The sequence below is a fragment of the Castor canadensis genome, chromosome 2 (assembly GCF_047511655.1).
Source record: "Castor canadensis chromosome 2, mCasCan1.hap1v2, whole genome shotgun sequence".
NCBI classification, from domain to species: domain Eukaryota; kingdom Metazoa; phylum Chordata; class Mammalia; order Rodentia; family Castoridae; genus Castor; species Castor canadensis.
In genome coordinates this window covers 62,425,872-62,435,122 of record NC_133387.1, presented here as the reverse complement: position 1 = coordinate 62,435,122, position 9,251 = coordinate 62,425,872, and the positions used below count along the sequence as shown (strand labels likewise).

The following is a 9,251-nucleotide window of genomic DNA, read 5'->3' as shown; positions in this document are numbered from 1 at the left end:
ATTTCATTTTATTTTTATGGGGATGGAGAATTAGAAAGAGGTCTTCTGGTGTCCGGCCACAGGGGGTCGCCCTCCTCCCCTGCTGCTCAGGGAACCAGAACCAGCCACGTGACCACACTTCCATCAAAGACAATTTGAATTAATTTCGTGCCTGAGGTTTGGTTTGGTGGGACTCAAGGCCAAATGTTCAACTGAAATCAAGATGCAAAATTTCCCCTCATCTCCTCGTTTTGTAAATCCTGTCAGAAATAAAATAAAGGCCATTGATTGCGTCTGGCAACATTGGTCCTTTCTGCATGAGCCCTGCTGGTCACCGTTCCGGATTCCCTGTCCCCGTTTGCCCCTCTGCGGTCCTGTGCTTGTTCTGCTGGGTTTACTGTTCCATCCCTGCGCCCAGCACACGGTCAGCTCTATCTAGAGATGCTGCCAGGTCTCGGATCGCTTTTAGGATCTTTTACTTTTAAAGAGCAACCCATGACATCCACTGCCGCTTTCCGAGCGTTGAGTGGGCAGGGGAGCCCAAGGAGCTGGGGAAAGTCACTAAAGCTGAGGAAGAAGCGACCACCCAGACAGCGGGTGCGGAGGGAATGCGCAGAGGCCCCGCGGGTGACTGTCACTGCACTTAATTCCGAGGCCTGCATCGCTGTGCCGGGCGTCGCTAGGAGCTCCGCGTTGGGGATGCATGGGTCGCGATGGAGGACATTTGGTGGAGTCGTCCGAGAGCGCTGGACGCTTTTCTCAGAGCAGACCAGGTCATTTCTCAACCCTCAGCGATGTAGTCCTGGTTAGGGGGCCTCGGCTCCGGCTTGGGCCAATCTTTGGGTCAAGTCTCGGGCAGCCTGGCTTCCCTCACTGGACAGTTTTCCAACTTGATCAGGGAGATGCTGATGGAGACAGAGGAAATGGGAGATTTTCCTAACTATGAGAGAAAGGAATTGCAAGCCATTCATGCCCTCTTAAGATCAGAGAAAGAAACGCTTGAAATCCTTTGTGCTGATCTAGAACAAAAGCATGAAGCAGCAGAGCTTCAAATAAAGCAGCAATCTGAAATTACCAGACTCATCTACAACAGAAGGAGGTAGACATCAGACATTTTAAAGCAAGACAGATTGCACTCCAGGATCAGTTGCTGAAACTGCAGTCAGTACATTCAGGAGCTGGCAGTGTGACAGAAAGCACTGTGCCATTTTCATTTAGTTATGGGCTCAGTCATCATGCTTCAGCATTCCATGAAGATGACATGGACTTTGGTGATGTAATCTCATCACAACAAGGAATAAGTAGATTGTCAAATGAAGTGTCAAGGCTTGAATTTGAAGTTGGCCATTGGAAGCATATTGCTCAAACACAAGGAGCACACAGCTCTGAGCAAAGGGAAATCTGCAGACTACAAACTATTATTAAAGAACTTAAGCAAAGCCAAAGTCAGGAAATTGATGACCATCAACACCGACTGTCAGAATTGTAGAATGCACATCAACATAAATTAACAGAGATAAGTTGTCAGCATGGAGAGGAATTATGTGACTACAAAGAATGAACTCAAGAACTCGAAAATTTGTTTCATCAAGGTGACTCAGGACTTACAGTGACTGATCTCTCTAAAATCTACGAGATGCAAAAAACTATTCAGTTTCTACAAACTAAAAAATTAGAATCTACAAAAAAACTTGAAGAACTGGAGAACAAAATAAAAATCATAAATAAAAAATTGACTTCAGTAGAAAATGAGAGAGATAACTTGAAGAGAGAACAAAGGACAGTTAATGGAGGAAAAGAGACAAATAATTGAACAGTGGGAAAGCTTGAAACGGGAATGTAGCAAAGGAGAGCCTTCTGCTGTGAAGGAGAGTGATACTGTGACAGAAAAGGAGAGAATTCTCCTAAAGAATTCTTCAGAGGAAGAAGTATTCAGTGTACAATTTCTACCTGATGCTGAAAATGAAATAATGAGACTAAGTCGTTTAAACCAGCACACCAACAGTAATTTTAAGGATGACTTATTTCAAGAAAGGAAAGCTGAAATTAGAAATGGAAACCAAAATGTTTTTGAACTAGAACAGCTCAATGAAAATTTAAAGAAAGTTGCTTTTGATTTCAGAATGGAAAATGAGAAATTGGTATTAGTATGTGAGACTATAAGACAACAGTTGGAAGAATCTATTGCTGATAACAAATAGATTTCTCTGGAAAAAAGCACTGTAGCAGAGACTGAAAAGGGAAATTGAACAAATAGAAACAGAATTGTGTCTGGCTGAAAAGAGGCTTTTGGAAGAAACAAACAAGTATAAGCAAACTATTGAGGAACTGTCAAGTGCACGTAATTTGAATACCTAGCTTTACAGCTGGAGCGTGAACATTTAATTAAACTCATTCAAGAGAAAGACTTTGAAATAGCAGGATTCAAAAAGAATATTGAGCAAATGGATATCGATCATAAAAAAACTAAGGATATTTTCTCATCTACTTTAGAAGAGCAGAAACAATTTACACGGCATATAAATGAGAAAGAAATCTTTATTGAAAAACTTAAAGTAAAAAGTTCAAAACTGCAGGAAGAATTAGATAAATGTTCTCATGCCTTAAGAGAAAATGAAACTTTAAGGCAGATCCTAGAAGAAAAGGAGAGAAGTCTTGGATCCATGAACGAAGAAAACAGTCTTCCACAAGAAGAACTGGAATGACTCAGGGAACAGCAGAGTCGAACTGGACCTGGGACTGAGCCTAAAACCCTCGACAGTACCCCAGAACTAGAGTCCGAGGTGTCTCAACTGAGTATAATCCAGGATCATCTGAAAGAGGAAATTAAATATCATCAAAAGATAACTGAAGATCAAAACCAGAGTCAGATGCAACTGCTTCAGTCTTGACAGGAACAGAAGAAGGAAATGGATGAGTTTAAATACCAGCATGAACAAATGAACATCACATATACCCAGCTCCTTTTAGAGAAAGATGAGGAAATTAAGAATTTACAAAAAACAATTGAACAAACAAAAACCCAGTTGAAAGAAGAAAGACAGGACATTCAAACAGGAAATTCTGATATTTTTTTAAAAGTGAAAGTTCAGAGCCTTAATATAGAAAATGAAAGTGAAAGACTTGATGTACCTGATGCTGAAACTGAAAGGTTAGTGAAAGGATTTAGAGAACAAGAGCTGGAGATTAAGCTTCTAAATAAAAAGAATATTTGTCTAACTAAACAAGTTGATAAGCTGGCCAAAGATGAGGTCGGTAAACTTACTGAGATTATCCAGCAGAAAGACTTGGAGAAAAAAGCTCTTCACCCAAGAATTCCTTCTGCTTCCTACACCCAGGGTGCAGCTCACCTTCAACAGCAACTGCAAGCCTACACTTGGGAAAAGCAACAGGTACTTGCTGTTTTGGATGAGAAGACAAGGGAAAATGGCCATTTCAAAATAGAATGTCACCAAATGATGGATATAGCTGCTGCCAAAGAAGCAGCACTCATTAAGCTGCAAGATAAGAACAAAAAATTGTCCACTAGATTTGAAAGTAGTGGTCAAGATATGCTTTGGGAAACTTCAGAATTTGTCATGAATCATTCAAGAAAAAGACATCAAAATAGATGCACTATGTCAGAAAAGTCACACTTGGTTGGCAGCTTAACAAACTTCCAGCCCCAGTAATGAGGTTAGAGGTGTGAATAGTAATCAGTTGGAGGTGTTCCTACAAGAACATATTAAATTAAAACAGCAAGTAAAGAAAATGGAAGAATGGAAACGACAGGTGATGACCACAGTCCGAAACACGCAACATGAGTCAGCCCAGCTTCTGGAGGAACTTTACCAACTTCAGGCCCAAGTTTTGGTGAACAGTGATAATAATTCTAAGTGACAAGAAGACTGCACTGGCTTGATCCAAAGTTATGAGCAGAATGAAATCAAACTCAAAAATCTGGGACAAGAATTAGCACAAGTTCAACACAGCATAGGACAGCTTTGCAGTGCTAAGGACTTTCTTTTAGAAAACCTTGGTCTCATGTTACCCCAGCTCTCTTCTGGCTCATCATTTACCTCCCAGGCAACAGAGCCCCTTAGAGCAAGTGTGTCTGCTGGACTGAGTTTTCTCATTTTCCTCAAGAACAGGCAGAAGAGTTAAGAAAATTGCTGCAGGAAAAATATGCAACAATTAGAACTCTCCAGGAAAATAAGTACAGTTTGTCTGATTGTATTGCTGCCTCCTCAGAGGTAGGAAGAAAACATGAACAAACTGATTCAGAAATTAAGCAGTTGAAGAGAAACAAGACCTATTACAAAACTTACTTAAGGAAAAAGACCTCTTTATCAAAGCCAAGAGTGACCAGTTACTTTCTTCGAATGAAAATTTCACTAACAAAGTGAATGAAAATGAGCTTTTGAAGCAGGTAGTAACAAACCTGAAGGAAAGAAGGTTAACTTTAGAAATGGACATTTCTAAACAAAAAGTGGAAAATGAAAAACTAGAAGAAACATCCAGGGGAAAGGAAACAGAATATCAAGCATTACAAGAGACTAACATGGAGTTTTCTCTAATGCTTCAAGAAAAAGAGTTGGAGTACCATTCAACAAAGGAGAAAGCCCTTGCTTTTGAACAGCTATTGAGAGAAAAAGAACAGGGCAAGACTGGGGAGTTAAATCAGCTTTTAAATACAGTTAAGTCAATGCAGGAGAAGATGAATGCATTTCAACATGACTTGGGAGACCAAGTCATGTTGGCCCTGAAACGGAAACACATGGAAAACAGTGTCCTACAGAATGAAGCTCACCACTTATGTGAGAAAGAATCATGATTAAGCCAGGAGCTCCATAGATTGCACAATCATCTTTCAGAATCAGAAGAGTCTCCTACTCAGGAATTGTTGGCCATGGAAGATAGAGAGGCTTAACTGAGAAAGTCACGTCATTGGAGCAAAAGCTAGTCTCATCCTCTAATACAATGGAAAATGCAAATCATCAAGCCTGTGTGCAGGTACAGTCACTGCAAGAACAACTGCACATCATCTCCAAGCAAAGGGATGAAACTGCAGCACAGCTTACTGTCACTCAGGACCAAGTAAAGCAGTAATGCTGTGCCATTAACTAACCTACAGATGCTCCTAGAGCACTTCCAACAAGAGAGAAAAAAAGCTATATATTCTGACAAATTAGAAAAACAAAAACAGGTTATAGCTGAATGGAAGAAAAAGGCAGAAAATCTGGAAGGAAAGGTATTTTCCTTGCAGGAACGTTTGGATGAAGCAAATAATGCATTGGATTCAGCATCAAGGCTTACAGTGTGGCTAGCTCTAAAGGAAGAATAGATTGAAGAACTTAAAAAACAAAGTGAGCTCTGACAAGAAATGTGGATGATACACAAAAGAAATTGATGAATTTAGTAAACAGCACAAAAGGAAAAATGGACAAAGTCTTCGTGAGAAATCTTCTCACTGGTAATTTCCACACACCAAAAAATAAGCAACATGAAATATTATGGTTAATGGAAAGCATCCTTAGTATGAAGAAGGAGAGGGAGCAGCTGTTTAATGAAGATGAAGGAGATGTTTCCAGGTGGATGACTGGGTGGCTTGGAGGCAGATCAAAAAGTGTCCCCAACACACCTCTGACACCAAATCAGCAATCTATGTTTAGTAGCTCTTTTTCAGAGCTTTTGGTTAAATGTCTAGAAATAGAATCTCACCCATCTATCCTCCCCAACAAAACTTTCTGTTTATGACATAAAACCTCTAGATTCAGGAGAGAGACAATTAGATACAAATGCACCCACAAGTTCTAAAGGTACAGCAGAATCCAGGGTGGGTAGAAGAGCAGACGTGAATTCACTCTTGGCTTCTGCTCTGCAGTTATGCCTCTTATTAACCCATCTGGACTTGGCCCTGATGGACCTGGGCATCTTCTTTTGAAACCCATCTCAGATGTTCTGCTCACATTTACACCTTTGCCAGTGTCACCTGACAACAGGGCTTGTGTTGTGCTTAAAGACCTGCTAAAGCAATAGGTGATTCTGAAGCCAGAGACTATCTAGCACTTTAAAGGAACCATGAACAGTATGTTTATGCATTTTAATCACAAAGTGGCCTTTCAGAAGAAGTCATGTGTTTGTGGAGGTACTTTCTCTAAATTTAATAAAAAATATTCTTAGTGCTTTTAGAAACTGCAGGTGTCAGAGGAGCAAGTGTTTGCTATACAATCTGCTTTTATCCTTCTCTGATTTGACCTAATTTAAGCTGGATACATTTGATTTATCTTAATTTATAGAAATAAAAAGGGAACACATAAACACTGATAGCTACTTATATCAGCTTTTTATTTCCTTCTCTGATTTTCAAGCTCATTTAAGGTAGAGACATGGGCTTTAACTTTTAAAGATTATCAAGGGATTGACAAAAAACAAAAGAAAACTAACAGCAGCTCTTCTGTGTAGGGTATAAAATCATCTGAAGCACATGTTAATCATCTTTGCAGGACTTGATATAGTCAGGCTGAGAGCAAAGGTCTCCTGGGAGCTCCTAGGTGTCCTGAGATGGAGTGTGTTATTTGTTACTGTGCAATTGTGTGTAGGTGCCTGTGACACCACCATAGGCAACGTACAAGTCTTCCAGCACAAGGATCCCTCAAGCTGCCCTTTTCTAACCAGAACTTCCTGCCTTCATCCCTGATAGGCACTGTCACCATCTCTATAATTTTGTTATATCAAGAATGTTGTATAGATGGGGTCATGCATTATGTAACCTCTTGAGATGGGTGATTTTACTCGGCACAGATCTCTTGAGATCTATCCAGGGTTGTTGCATGGATCAATAGTTTTTTCCTTTTGATTGTTGAGTATGTGATGTGGACATAACATTTAGTTTCAAGAGCTGAGGTGGCTGTTTAAAGGCATCACTTAAAACTAGGTTTCCTCACACAAATACAAATTTGATGTGAGTTACACAGCGCAGCTGCAGTCATATGACTGCAGTCAGCCATATCACCAAACCTGCTACCTGCTGCCTCTGTCTGAGGTGTTGCTGCTGGAGACACAGTGACCCAGGGCTGTGTGCCCCATCATAGTGGTCACTGAGGGCAGTGAGATCACTTCAACAGCAGCAGCAGCATCACCTGGACCTTAAGAGTAAAAGAGTACTTTTTAAATTTTTTATAAACTCACCATAAAAAATTCTGACTTGAAGCTTCGTTCTATCAGGATGTTCTTATTTGTATTCATTGTTGAAGTTGTACATTTAAAAGACATTCCTTGCAGATTTTATAAATTTAGATATGCCCTTGAGATAGAAACATTTGTATAGCAAAAGTGAAAGGTGAAAATGAGACCAACACAAATATGTAAAACAGGACTGCCTCCGGCCAGAACTAAATTTGGTTGTAAATTTCACTGTGACAAATTGTGTATTTCCAATGTATAGAAAACTAGAAGTTTGATTATAGGTTGATGGTTTAAACTTTTTTTTCTAAAAAATTAAGTAACTAAGGTAATGCTTCATGATGTCATCTGTCTCCTTAAGTAACTTATTTATTCATTTTGCCTTCTTCAGAACATTTTAGAGGAAGCCATCATAGAAGTTCATATTCGAAATGTTAAGCTGCTTCCTGCCGCGTTTGCCTGTTGTTATTTCTCTATGACGTTACAGATGCTCTGCAATTTATAGCATACCATGTCCCTATAAACCCATTGTGAACTGAGAGCGTCTTAAATTGAAAACACAATGACTACACCTAACCTACCAACCGTGCTAGCCTCGCTACACAGCATGCCCTGGAGTGCTGGCCATTTGCCCTGGTGATTGCCTGGCTTCTACTGCTGCCTAGCATCCAGACAGCATAGCATTCCCAGGAAAAGATGAGACAGCACTACAGTTTCTATTGGATCTGCAGCAGTTTTGCACCATCATTAAGTTGAAAAATTCTAAGTCAAACCATCCTAAGTTGACCAACTGTATAAATGTAGATTTTTATAAGCTCCTTCAAGGATATTTTCACTGACTGTCCTAAATCATTTGCTGCTTGCCATTGAAGTTTCATGTCAGTGTGGCGCAACTGAAATCCTAGTTTCTAAGCTAAAGAAGATACATGGTCCTTCACATTATGAGAAATAAACATGAAAAAAAGTATTTTGTTTTGAAAAGGAGATGTATGGATATTTAAGTAGTATGTTACCATATTTGGAATTACTTACGACATTTTGAGTATTTCCTTCCCTGACCAAAACAACCTGTCCCTGCTCACCCAGTACCTTACCCTAAGTTTGAAAGCTATTATAGGTGGATTGTACATCCAATATCACAGAGCATGATAGCTGCTGCTTAAGTATGTGACGTTGACTGAAAGCTATTGTACCTAATGTTTTTGTTGTATCTCTGAAATTGTATGTCCCAGGAATGCATGCTAAGTGTCCATTGATCTAAACCAGACATAACTCATTGACTTTTCTGAAACTAAGTTGTGTGAGAGTTTAGTCATCTGCTCAGGGAACCTCCTTAGTGACCAGACAGTGATGAAGCAAGGAATTCTAATGGTAGCAGTAGGACAATGCTTGCAGCACACTTACTGCAGTACTTTAACAACAGTAATTTTTATTGTTTATTTCTCTATGAGCTTGGTAGAATTTGTGGTTGGATGGTACCTTAGCTTCCATGGTTTTTCACAACATTCCCCATGATTTTCAACTATAGTTAAATATGCTGTCACAGAAAATTTCATGTATCCATTGAAGTTGACTTTAATATGACACAGTATCCTATGGTTTTGTGAATTTTAGTAACTAAACACTTTTTGGGGGGCAATACTGGGGATTAAACTTGTCCTTGAGTCTGGTAACTAAGCCTTCAGCCATTTTGTTCTTTTTCTTTTTGTTATTTTTCGGATAGGTTCTTGTGTTTTTTGCCCAGGTAGGCCTCGACTCTCAGTCCTCACACTTATACTTCCCATGTAGCTGAGATTAAAAGGTGCACACCACCATCATGCTTGTCTTGTACTTCTGAGATATAGTCTCCATAACAGTTTTGTGCCTAGGCTGGCCTTGAACATTGATCTTCCTGTCTCTGCCTCCCACGTAGCTGGGATTACAGTGTGAACCACTGCAGCCAGTACCTAAACATTCTCCTTTGTTTTTTAAAAGGAGAAGAAAGCAAAAGTAAACAACAAACCCATAGCAAAAAAGAAATGACTTTCTTGAAACATTCAGTATCCCCCAAATAAAGCCTTTCATACCTTTTAGCCTTTCAATGGTTAGTTTCAAGAGGCAGAAAGACT

At 39.7% G+C, this 9,251-nt stretch overlaps 1 pseudogene; it reads left to right on the top strand.

Moving 5' to 3' along the window:
* Positions 1-773: 773 nt before the first annotated feature.
* Positions 774-5,997, top strand: LOC109702254 (thyroid receptor-interacting protein 11 pseudogene; annotated as a pseudogene).
* The last annotated feature ends 3,254 nt before the right edge of the window (positions 5,998-9,251 follow it).